General features: G+C 49.5%; 1 protein-coding gene across 5 annotated transcripts in view; it reads right to left on the minus strand.

Annotated features, from left to right (window-relative positions):
- Window positions 1–13,395, minus strand: part of INPP5A (inositol polyphosphate-5-phosphatase A) — a 231,293-nt gene that overhangs the window by 11,319 nt on the left and 206,579 nt on the right. The window lies entirely within an intron of this gene.

Here is a 13,395-nt window from a genome sequence, read left to right on the forward strand (position 1 = left end):
TGGAACAAACCAGTGAACTCAGTACCTTTTCCACCTCATCAAACCTAACAAGACTCATTTTCAAAACATATTATGAGAATTCAATTTGCTGCTTCACTGCCATACAGAAGTACAGCTTATTTCTGAGTGTCCAGGGGAGGCGTTGATGATGTAATATTCTTGTGAGCAGAAGCTTTGTCTGCAATTTAAGGGCTGACTTTTGCAGGCAACCTATTAATGTAGCTCTCCTTTTAAGTTGTGCATGAACCTGACATAACAAAGACTACTTTTATATTAGAGAAGTTGTGCGAATCAATCATATTCTGTATTGTTCACCCCTTAATTTTCACAGTATTAACTCCCTGAGGTTGCAAACTTCACGCTTAGCATATACAGCTACCATGAAGCCCTAAACCAGTTTATATGTACATATATCCAGTATATATACCCAGTGTTATTCACGTTTCTTTAAATGAGCACTGCTTTTAGAGCAGAGACTCCCAGCACTTCAACCGGCTCTGACCACACACGGAAGTCTTATGGCCATTATTAACAGTAGACTTAAGAAATAAAAACACAGCTATGTTTGACTTTGACAAGCTGAGAGCAAAGGTTTACATAGGCGTTTTTGGACTTCCTATTACTGTGGTACTGTCCTGGACCTCACCCAGCTTGTCCTCACCCATCCTGATTGGCTCCATGGCTTGTTGGTCTCCAAAGATGCACACTTGCAACAGTCCTGACACATCCAGGGTAGCCATGGTTTTCTCATGGGTATTCTGGATAAATTGCTGCCCTCCAAAATTCGTAACTGGGAAATGGTGAGTTTTATGTGGTTCCCTAGTAGGGAAGAGGGATCATGGGTCCATGGTAGAACGCTTGCTTTGCATGAAGTTCTCAGATTCAACCCCTGAGATCTCCAATTAAAATGACCAGATAGGGGATATGATGTCAGGGGCTCGGCCTACACTCGAGTAGGACCCTGGCAGAGACACATGCCCGACTGGCATGTTCTCTCCCTCCTGGTCGATCGTTTGGGAGCTTCAAAAGCTTTCTTCAGCCCGAACATCACAGCGACCGATGCCAACTGACACCGGCACACTTAGGGATCCGCAGAGTTGCGCATCATGCATAACAGACCTCAGCAACTCAGCATTTTGGCTAATCTACTTTATTTACATATAAACACACATGGAGCACTGCAACATGGCTCCCTCTCTCTCTAGCATCAGACAGCAAAGAGAAAAAGAACAAAGGACAATAGTCCCAACTTCGCAGAACACAGTAACGCAAACATCCTGTCTCCGCCACTTCCCACTCTGTGGAGTCAAAACACACACCGTCATGTGATAGACAAAAATCCCATGACTGCAACCATGAAGCAGGAATTCTAACATACTGTCAGAGCTGCTTGAAGATCCTAGCTCACAGAGGATCACGCTAGCCAGCGATCATTAAGTAAAAGTCTTTATTGAATTACAGTTTCCATTCTCACGCTGCTGCGCGCAACTCTACGTCTAGTAGCTAGATCGGCGAAGCTCCGTCTGAGTCTCCGCCCCGTGTGCACCAACTTAATATCCTAGCCTTGCTCCACCTTTTCCGCCTGACTGTCCTCCTCTGGGTCCCTCTACCCCCCGGGGCTTCTTCCTTCCGGGATTCTTCTGACGCTGACCCGGACCCTCCTGCCTCCTTGCGCCGGGCTTTAGGACCTGGTTCCCTTTCGGGGCTGCTTACTGCGCCGCCTTCCTCTGCATTTGAACTTGGCGCGCGTGCCCAACCTTCCACTTTCCTCTTAACCGTTTCTTCGCTCCCCGATGGAGGTGTGGCCACTCCTGACTCATGCCCTCCCTCCTGTGGTGAGCTGCCAGCGCTTCCCCCCTGGCTCCTTTCCTCTTCCCTGCTTCCTGGCGGTGACGCTGGTCCCGATTTCCAGCTGCTCCCCCCTGAGTCCCCTCTGGCTCTATCTTCCTGGGGTGCCCCCCTAGACTCCCCCCTTGCCCTGGCCACTGGTGCTCCTTTCTGTGAATCCTCTGATTCACTGGAAAGACTAGGAGATCTCGGGTCGTCGTCATCACTCATCTTTTCTTCTGCCTCCTCCCCTTCGCTCTCTGTTTCCTCCCTTGCCCGTGCCTCTGCTCCTAAACCCCTGAAATCCATCCCCCCCTCGAAGCCCCCCATTCCCCCCTCCCCTCCTTCCGGTGCTGGAGCTGGGGGCTGCTGTTGCAAAGGGACGAACGTCGGATATCGGTCGCTTCCCGTGGCGGGTCTCCATCTGAAGTCTCGCGGGTCTTCCTCCCTGCTCTCGTCGACAACGGGCACCTCCGCTTCCATCTCTGTGCCGCCGTGCTCGAAACCAGGGTCGTCCCCGAAAACGTCCATGTCCGTCTCTCCCTCACTTCCTCCTGGCGGTGTTGCTCGTCCTGGGCCTTCCAGCCACCGTCTGCGGAACTGCTCCTCTGGTCTATCGTCCCACCAATACGAGGGTTCTGATGCAGATCCCGAGGGTGACCCCTCCGGGGAACGGACGTCTTGTGTCGGGTCCTCGTCCGAGTCGAACCCCCGGAAAGTGCTGGCCGAAAGCGTGGGCGTGAAAAGCCAGTCGTCGAAAAAGTCTGCTGGCATAGGTCTATGGGGGAAGAGGGCATGAAACTCGTCTTTGAGGAGAGGTTCGTCCAAGGCGTAGCCCGGCACCCAGCTGTTCACACTGGCCGGGGTGCCCTCCTTGGCGAGAAAGTATTCTACCCCCTCTTCCCCCCATCTGGAGTCCAAAATCTCCGTGACTTCGTTGATGCGCTCCTTCTGTGCCACTCCCGCGTGCCCTGTTCTGTCTCTGACCGGACTCGGCGCCGTTCCGGGTTCCTGGAACCTGTGCGGTGCCCTGTAGGGAGTGAGCACCGATCTGTGGAATACCGGATGCATTCTGGAACCCTCCGGAAGTGCCAGTCTGAACGCTACTGGGTTGACCTGCTCTTCGACTTGGTAGGGCCCCAGTTGTTTATGCCCTAGTTTCTTCTTGGCCAACGACCTGGCCGGCACTGCGTGGGCTGCTAACCAAACCCAGTCTCCCACGTGGAGCTCTTCGCCAACCCTTCTGTGCTTGTCCGCTTGTACCTTGTATGCGTGCTTGGCCAGCTCCAGGTGGCGCCTCAGCTGATCGTGGACTTCCTGCAGCTCCGACGCGAACGCATCTGCTGTCTGCGGCTCCCCCTCCCCCATCCTTTCCAGTCCCGGGAAGGTTCTGGGGTGCCTCCCGTTGTTGGCGAAGAACGGCGTGACCCCCGTGGACACGTGCTTCGTGTTGTTGTAGGCGAACTCGGCAAGCGGCAGGTAATCCACCCACGTCGCAGGCTGTTGATTTGCATAACATCTCAGGTACTGCTGCATGATGGCATTGACCCGCTCCGCTTGCCCGTTGGTCTGCGGGTGTCTCGCCGACGCCAGGTTGATCTTGACGTTCAGGAAGCCCATCAGCTTCTGCCAGAAATTCGAGATGAACTGCCGCCCCCGGTCGGACAGAATAGACCGTGGCAGACCGTGAACCTTGAACACGTGGTCTATGAACAGTTTGGCGGTTTGCTCCGCCGTGGCCACCTTAGCACACGGAATGAAATGCGCCATCTTGGAAAACAGGTCTACCACCACCAGCACTGCCGTCTTGCCCCTTGAGCTGGGCAGATCCGTGACAAAGTCCAGGGCCACCCTTTCCCAAGGTTCGACCGGAGTTTGCAGCGGTTCCAACAGTCCGGCCGGCGGTTTGTGCACTGGTTTGGCCCTCTGGCAGGTGTCACACCTCGCCACGTAGTCTGCGACCTCCCCTCTCATCCCAGGCCACCAGAAATCCCTGGCTACTAATTCCACCGTCTTCTCCTTGCCAAAGTGCCCGGCCGTGGGCGCGTCGTGCAGCTGCTGCAGCACCTTGGCGCGAAGGTCGTCTCCCGGCACGTAGATGGCCCCTTTACGGATGAGCAATCCATCTCGTAGCTGGAAACCGTCGGCCGCAGCCGTGCCCCTTTGCACCTCTGCCATCTTTGCTTGCGCGAAGGAGTCATCCTGCAACGCTCGTCGCACCGCCTCCAGGTCCACGGTGGCCGCGGCGCACGCCCATACTGTTGGTGCGAAGATGTGCATGGCGGCCGCTGGCGTTGCGTCCTCCAGATACTGTGGCTTACGGGAGAGGGCATCCGCCATGATGTTAGTGTCCCCCGGGACATACTCTATGCGGAAGTCGAAGTTCGCAAAAAACTCAGCCCAACGTATCTGCCTCTGGTTTAGGAACTGTGCCGTGCGCCAGTGCTCCAGATTCTTGTGGTCCGTGCAAACCTGCACCGTGTGCTTGGCGCCGATCAGGAAGTGCCTCCACGCTTTGAACGCTGCATGAATGGCCAGCAACTCCCTGTCCCAGATGGTGTAGTTCTGCTCGGACTTGCTGAGCTTCCTGGAGTAGAACGCTGCCGGTCGCCACACCCCCTGCTGGTCCTTTTGCAGCAGGACCGCCCCCACGGCTCTGTCCGAGGCGTCTGTCTCCACCCTCATCGGCCTGCTGGGGTTGACGTGAAGCAGCTGCTCTTCCGACGCGAAGAGACGCTTGAGTGCCTGAAAGGACTGCTCCGCCTCCTCTGTCCAAACGAACTTCTTTTTCTTGGAGCTAAGCGTGTCTGTGATGGCCGCTGTCTGCATAGCGAAGCCCTTGATAAACTTGCGATAGAAGTTCGCAAAGCCGACAAACCTCTGGACCTCCTTCCGGTTGCGTGGACTCTTCCAATCCAATACCGCGCGAACCTTGGCGCTGTCCATGGCGAGCCCCTTGTCAGACAACTTGTAGCCCAGAAAATCCACCTCCGTCACGTCAAATTGGCACTTCTCCAGCTTGGCGTAGAGCCTATGTTGCTTTAGTCTGGTCAGCACTTCCTTGACGTGTCTGTCATGCTCCTGCTGCGATTCCGAAAAGATCAGGATGTCATCTAAGAAACAGACGCACGTCTTGTAGAGAAGTCCCGCCAACACGTGATGCATGAAAGCTTGAAAAACGTGGGAGCCATTTTGCAATCCAAAGGGCATAACTCTGTATTCGTAGGTACCCAGTGGCGTGAACATGGCCGTCTTCCACTCATCTCCCTCCCGCATACGAATGAGGTTGTACGCCCCTCGCAGGTCTAACTTGGTGAACACTTTCCCCTTCCGCACCTTCGCCAGGAGGTCGTCGATTCGGGGCATGGGGAAGTCCGACGGCTTGGTCCCATTGTTTAAAATGCGATAGTCCACGACCAGTCTTTTTTGGGGCGTGTCTCGCTTTTTAACAAAGAATACTGGACTGCCCCCCGCTGCCTTGGACTCTCGGATGAAACCGCGCTCCAAATTATGATCTATGAACTGTTTGAGTTCCTGCAGCTCGTCCTCTGACATGGAATACAGTTTCCCCTTAGGCAGCGCCACCCCCGGCAGCAGGTCAATCTTGCAGTCATATGGTCTGTGAGGGGGTAGCCTGTCTGCCTCCTTCTCGCAGAAAACTTCCAAAAATTCTGCGTACTTGTGGGGAATCGCTTGCAGCGTGCCTAGCAGCAGCTGTGACTCCTCTTCCTCTCCTTCCTGCCGGGGCACGATGCAGTGTTCAGCACAAAAGGAAGAGCCGAAGATCAGCTGCCTCTGGTACCAAGCCAGCGTTGGGCTGTGCTTGTCCAGCCAACTCATTCCCAATACAATGGGCGTATCCGATAGTTGAGTGACATTGAAGCTGATGATTTCTTTGTGATTTCCAAGTCGCATCGCCATGGGCGGCGTCTGCTTCACCACTTGCCCCCCTAGCAACTCCCTGCCATCCACCGTGACAACCTGCAGGGGCAGTGTGGCCGGCAGCAACTGTATAGCGTGCTTGTCGACAAAGTCCTGCCCTATAAAGTCCGCATTGCTGCCTGAGTCAATGGTGATTGGCACGTCAATGGTGATTCCATTGGGCAGCTGGAGAGATGCGGTGAGCCTCACCACTGGTTTGGGCGGGAGGGGGTTCACGGGCTGTAAAACCTCTGGGGACTGCGTCACTAACACGTCTGGCTGGGCCCCAGGGCCTCTTCCTCCAGCCAGACTGCGTCGTTTCCCTGCTGTGGTCCCCCTTGCTGCGTTGCTGCAGTCACCATTGCCGAGGCTGCAGTAAGCTTGTGGAGCCTCTGGGGACACTCTTTTGCCATATGCCCTGGCTCCTCACAGACGTAACACTTCCTGTTCCCTCTAGGAGGCTTCGCTTTCACTGCTGCCGGTGCTAGGGCTCTGGTTGCTGACTGAGCCCTTGCACCTCCAACCTCCATAGGTTCGGCTCCTCCTCCTGGCGGAGGCGTGGATTGCGCCCGCGCTGCTTCTCTGGGAAGGAAGGAGGGGCCCCTGGCTGGTTCGCGCCCTCCACGCCCTTCGTCCCTGCTCCACGGACGTCCTTCCAGCCTCACCCCCACTGCCAGTGCCCTCTGAACGACCTCCTGGGTGGTTCGGGGTCTCTCCCCCCTCGCGATCTCATCTTTAATCGAGTTGTGCAGCCCCTCCCAAAAGAGGTCTCTTACAGGAGCCGAATCTCTGTCCCATTCCAGGGCACTGACCAAGGCGAAAAAGCGGGCATGATACTGCCTGACGCTGGCCCCCCCTTGTCTCAGCCCATGCACCTCCTTCCGTGCAAGATCCACGTCAATACTTGATAAAAAACACCCATCCATCGCTTTAATAAAGGCATCTGCATTCTGGAGCGCCGGATCCTTATCTCTCCATAAATTGCCTAGCCATGCTCTAGCATCCCCATGCAAATGAGACATGATGAATCCCACTCTCTCTTGCTCATCTCTAAAGTCTTTATGCAACAGTTGCAGTGCGCACAGTACGTCGGCTCTAAAGTTGGGATACTGTTGCAGGTTCCCATCGAAGTGAGAGACCAGCCCGCCTGTCCGTCTCGCCAACCCAATTCCCTCCTGCCGGGGTGTCTGCTTTGTCAGCACGTCTAACCTGACCTGGAGATCCCTGCAGGCGGCAGCTGCCTCCTCCTCTCTCTTCCTGGATGCGAGAGCCTCGGCATTCAGTTGTGCCACTGCTTTTCTGAGTTCCTCTATCTGCTGCTCAGCCGTCATGTCGTCTGCCGTTCGTGAGCTCGCTAGTAGGCACCTGTTTCTCTCCCCTCCTCGAGGCTGTAGATGCCCACAATCGTGAGACGGAGCTTACTATCAGAGCTGCTTGAAGATCCTAGCTCACAGAGGATCACGCTAGCCAGCGATCATTAAGTAAAAGTCTTTATTGAATTACAGTTTCCATTCTCACGCTGCTGCGCGCAACTCTACGTCTAGTAGCTAGATCGGCGAAGCTCCGTCTGAGTCTCCGCCCCGTGTGCACCAACTTAATATCCTAGCCTTGCTCCACCTTTTCCGCCTGACTGTCCTCCTCTGGGTCCCTCTACCCCCCGGGGCTTCTTCCTTCCGGGATTCTTCTGACGCTGACCCGGACCCTCCTGCCTCCTTGCGCCGGGCTTTAGGACCTGGTTCCCTTTCGGGGCTGCTTACTGCGCCGCCTTCCTCTGCATTTGAACTTGGCGCGCGCGCCCAACCTTCCACTTTCCTCTTAACCGTTTCTTCGCTCCCCGATGGAGGTGTGGCCACTCCTGACTCATGCCCTCCCTCCTGTGGTGAGCTGCCAGCGCTTCCCCCCTGGCTCCTTTCCTCTTCCCTGCTTCCTGGCGGTGACGCTGGTCCCGATTTCCAGCTGCTCCCCCCTGAGTCCCCTCTGGCTCTATCTTCCTGGGGTGCCCCCCTAGACTCCCCCCTTGCCCTGGCCACTGGTGCTCCTTTCTGTGAATCCTCTGATTCACTGGAAAGACTAGGAGATCTCGGGTCGTCGTCATCACTCATCTTTTCTTCTGCCTCCTCCCCTTCGCTCTCTGTTTCCTCCCTTGCCCGTGCCTCTGCTCCTAAACCCCTGACACATATGAAAGTGCAGCTGCTAAAACAGCGCTAGCTGTGCATCCAGTGTATTTTCACAAATTGTCCAATCTGCTATAAAACTTATTCCTCTGTTTCTGTGTTTTGCTGATAACAGCTGAGGAAGCAATGAACAAGGTCTCTTACAAGAGAGTAAATTTTAGTGGTTGTGAGACAGCCTGGACGAGGAAGTCAGTTCCCCACCCTCCCCATCATGCCCATATCCTCCCTAGGGTTGTCCTACATATATCTTAGTTATGTGTACACATAAAAGCCTTCTTCCAGTATAAAACAAACACTTGGCTGCCTTTGCACATCATGGTAAACCATGGCTCCCATTTCAAGTGGGCGCAACAGACCATGATCTCTGGCCTAGTGTTACATATGAATTGGAGACTGTGGTTGGATTCACTGCAAGCAAATCATGGTATGAAGCCAAGGTTTGTTATTGGCTTACCAACTGTGGTTTATCTGAAGAGAAACAAACCATGGCCTCAGGTTTAGAAGTAATGCTAAGCCAGGAGTTGTAGTTTGATACTCTGCTAGGTGAGGAGCAAAGTGGGAGAGATCTCTGCATTCATGGCAAACCATGGTTTACTGTGATGAGATGACCTGGTTCCGCTTCAAGAGGTTCAAAGCAATAAGAATTCTGGAAGAGCCCAGGTTTGTAACAAATCTAGGCAAATATCTGAATGCTAGCATTTGGTACCATGGACAAACAAGACACCCAATTAAAGAAAACAGTTTCCTAACCAAAAGGTTCATTTCACAACTTGGCAACTCCCATTAGGGTACTTTCTGAGAAAAGTCAAATGACTTGGGCTTTATTGTTGTCTTGCACAAAAACTGCAGGACCTTTGAAGGTCCATATTGTGCTGTCAAATGCCAATTTTGAACTTCAGCATTCCACTGCTCTTCAGAGAGGAAGAGAGGAAGATGGCAAAAGAGCAACAAAAGAACCCCAAAAGAGCAAAAAGAGAAAGATGGCTGCATGACTAGCCCTTTTATAGGGTCTGCTAGGGTCATGCCCCGCTACCTGGTCACATACACAGGGAGGATGTTCCAGAACAGGTATGACAGGAAGTCCTCCCTGTCTGGAGCAATATTCCCCTGTGTGTCCACTCTAGGAAGCAGGAAATGTTGTATTTGACATCAAGTAAATAAAGCTTAAAATGTATCATCCCGTTTGATAAACCACATTGGGATATACTACTCTATCTTCAAATTCCAAGCTGTATAAATCTCCAGTAGTTTTTGTGGGATATATCATTCACTGAAGCAGTCATAGAATCATAGAATCATAGAATCATTTATACAGCTTGGAATTTGAAGATAGAGTAGTATATCCCAATGTGGTTTATCAACGGGATGATACATTTTAAGCTTTATTTACTTGATGTACCAAAAGAATTCTGATTTCATTTTGAAGTACTTTTGCAGGGTCAACATCTGATGTAATGCCTGGTATAATGGACACACATCATGCACCCAGGATTCTGTGACTATAAGAAAATGTCTGCTGTGCTTGAATTGCATTAAATGAATGAAGTCCAAATTGCTAACTCCAAAACATTTGGAGGAGCTGGAAAAAAAGAATAATGAGATATTCACCCTGATTCAAAGGAGATGCCACATTCTCTGCAATTTTTTCAAATATTTTTGGACTCTGTGCACATCAGAGACCTTTGGAGTTTGGCCAAGACTGAAATGTACCTCCATTTAAATCACGGGATGGTTTGCTATTGAGTTCAGTGGAAGGTGACTTTCACCTATTGTCAACAATCCTGTGGCCAGTTACATGTGGATAACTTACTTTCAGAAGGAAATGATAGGTTTCTAACTTGGCCTGCAACCAAGTCATAATCTATTTTAGTTTAGTGCAACCCCCTTGCCCCCAAACAGATGTACTTTTAGATTTCAGGGAAGACTTTTGTGTGCAGATTCTAAAGGGATTCTGTAATACTGTCACCTTCTAAGGATCATGGATTGCCATGGACAGCTGCAGGGTATACATGCTATGCATTCTTCATAAGCGAGGTCCTGATTTTGTCTTAAGGTAACCAGGATGCTTGTTAATACTGCATTTGATAGGATTGTGCGGCAAATGTGGAAAAAAGCCCTTTAAGAATAAGCATAGCTAGCTGTCCATAGCTAGACACCCAGTAAATATTTCCCACGGATTAAAGTACTAATTAATATTACTATATCTGCAGAGCCTCAAGTACAAAAAACCCCAAAGCAAAACAGTCTGTTGATGCAATCAGCTTAGTTCATTTGAAACATCTCTCTTAGGCAATGGCTATAATTAATGAGCCTTCATCATGTGCTCATCCTTTGCATCAGGTCAAGCTGTAAGATACACTTCTGTTGGAATTAAATTGACCAATCTGCACTGACCAAAATGCTAATATTTCTGATCCCCTGTTAGCTAACTGGCCACGATGTGTATTTCATTTGAGCAAAATCAGGAGGGCAAACAAGGCTTGCAAACATAAGAGTTAAAGTACAATGAGTTAAACAGCTGCCGCTTGCAAATAGTAGAACACCACCATGGTGACCAAGCTAACAATCCGAGTCAAAGGTCACAATAAAAGAGGTGTGTATGTGTGTGTCAGCCAGGCAATTTGGCAGCAAAGGGTAAGGAGGATAAACAGGTCCCGAATCATTGTTTCACATAGGGTTACATACAAAAAAACAAAACAAGGTAGAATTATTCCAAGTACAGTAGTAGTTTTTATAGGCCTGTATAGACCATTTGTTATGTTGCAATGAGCTTGCACAATTGCCTCTTGCTGCATTAGCTATTTCTAGTAATATGGATGCAATGGAATGTTTCCATTTAGGGAAAAGATGACTAAGAACTTCCTTTTTGCTTATGTATGCAACAACAGCAGCAAGAATACTCATCGCAAAGTACTGGAAGACACAAGATTTGCCCATCCTGGAAGAATGGCAGACGCAAGTGATAGACTACATGGAATTGGCAGAAATGACTGGCAGAATCCGAGACCGGGGAGAAGAGTTTGTGGAAGAGGATTGGAAGAAGTTTAAAGACTATTTGCAAAAACATTGTAAAATGTTTGAATGTTAAATTGATGCAGGATATAAAGACAATATGGCATTAGTGACATAGTTAAAAGGAATATGTAAGAAATGTTTCAAAAGAATAAGGGTGGGGAAAAAACAAAACCAGAACAACATTATGTCAAATTTAAACTGATATAAAAGGATTAAGTTATAAAGAACAGGCAAAAATGGATTTAAAAGGAAAGGAAAATTGGAGACATAATAGGCTGAAATGTATAATATAGAATAAGATTTGAGAGAGGGTAAAGAACTGCTGAACATGATTGTGTAAAGGGGAACACAGAAAAGGGAGATGTGAGGAAGTCAGGAAGGAAGGTTATAAAAACAATAAGTAAAAAACTGGATTTTTCTGTTTTTTTTTAAGATTCTTTTTTTCTATCTTTTTATGTTTTTTAGTGTATTCTTTTGCTTTTGTTTGATTGTGATAATGTTTACTGTTTCTTTTCTTTTCTGTCTTTTTGTGAAGATTGTTTTATTATATAAAATTTCAATAAATATCTTTTTTTAAAAAAACTTCCTTTTTGCTGCAAGATGGTGGGTCCTTATCCTCTTCTTGGTACATAAAATCTGCTCATATCCACACCACACACTCGTGAATTGCCTGGGTGACGGTGTCAACCTCAATGAATGTTAATGTCAATAATGCCTTTCCTGGATCCTCTGAGGGCATGTTTAGTTAGTTGTAATGGCCATAAAGGTTGGAACAATAAATACCAACTATAGTATATTTAGCCTGCTTAGACAGGAATAACAGAAATTAGTATGGCAATATCTTCAACTTTGGGTCCACAAACATTGCTGGCCTACAACTCCCATCGTCTCTGACCACTGGCTACGCTGGCTGTGGATGATGGGAGTTGTAGTCCACAGCATCCAAAGTGCCACAGATTCTCCAGTCCTGTTCTAAGTGTACCAACACAGAAAATTAGGTTTGCTTAACCCTTTTATGCTAGAAATAAGCACTTTACTAATCTAATATTGTGGAAGAAATGGATAGAGCCACTCTACAAGTCAGCCCTGAGTGCTCACTGGAAGGACAGATCGTGAAGCTGAGGCTCCAATACTTTGGCCACCCCATGAGAAGAGAAGACTCCCTGGAAAAGACCCTGGTGTTGGGAAAGATGGAGGGCACAAGGAGAAGGGGACGACAGAAGATGAGATGGTTGGATAGTGTTCTCAAAGCTACCAGCATGAGTCTGACCAAACTGCGGGAGGCAGTGGAAGACAGGAGTGCCTGGCGTGCTCTGGTCCATGGGGTCACGAAGAGTCGGACACGACTAAACGACTAAACAACAACAACAACAAGTCAACTTAACCATTCCTTGTTCATCATGGCCATTTTTAAAAACCTCTCCAACATTGCATCTGGAGTTATTGTAAGATTTCCTCCTACAGTGAGAGAGTTCTTGCAAAACCTGGACTCTGACAGTGCTGACAGGGGAAGTTTCCACACAGAGAAACCAAGGAGAAGAAAATAAAACAGCAGTTGTTTAATAACCTCATGCTATCACCAGTAACACGCGGAGACTAAATACAGCACCCAGGTTACGACAGCCCTATTCAGACACTCATAATGGGCCTTAAATAAACAGGGAAGGAGAGGGGAACATGCATGAGTGCTCTACATCTGCCCTTTCTTCCCCATTGGTCTTTGCATCTTCAAGGATGACTTGTCTACAGCAAGGAAGAATCCTGTACTTGTGGAGGCCTCTGTGCATTTTGGAACCCTGATTTTCCTTGGGGGTGCAGTTAAGAGTGCTTCTGCATGATGAATGCCTGAACAATGCTACTGAGAAAGGCAAATGTGTCCGTCCGTCTCCCCCCCACCCCAATCAGGAAAGAAAGGACATTGCCGTATTTCAGAATGACCTTGCTTTACGCTGCTCAGTGCAGTGCCGAGAAAAGAAGAAATGCGACGGAATAAAGTCCAAATTCTTTGGAAGGAGGGGACAATAGGAAAATAAGCCAGTTCTCTCTACAGAATAGGTCCACAGAATATACTTCTGCTAGGAAGCTAGAAAGAAATCCAGACGGAAAATGCCACAGCTATGAATGAGATTTGACCTGTCATTCTCGCTTAGATGTGTCAAAGCAAAGAAATTGTCAGCATTGGGTGGGGGTGAGGGGGGGTGGGGGTGTCTGCTGAAGGAAGGGGTTTATGTGGAATTCACAAAGAGAAGAGAAGATATCTAAGACACGAACATATGTCCAACCAGTAAATTACATGACAGCCTAATGCAATGACAAACAAGAACAGGTCACTTTTAAGAGAATGATTAATACACGAGATTACTGTGCATGCACACTTATCTGAAAGCAAACCTTGTAGCTGGGTGTGAACCCCTGGCAAGTCAGCTCCTATCTCTGCCATACAACAGCTACAAGAATA

This window comes from Podarcis liolepis, assembly GCF_965112155.1.
Source record: "Podarcis liolepis genome assembly, chromosome: 5".
NCBI classification, from domain to species: domain Eukaryota; kingdom Metazoa; phylum Chordata; class Lepidosauria; order Squamata; family Lacertidae; genus Podarcis; species Podarcis liolepis.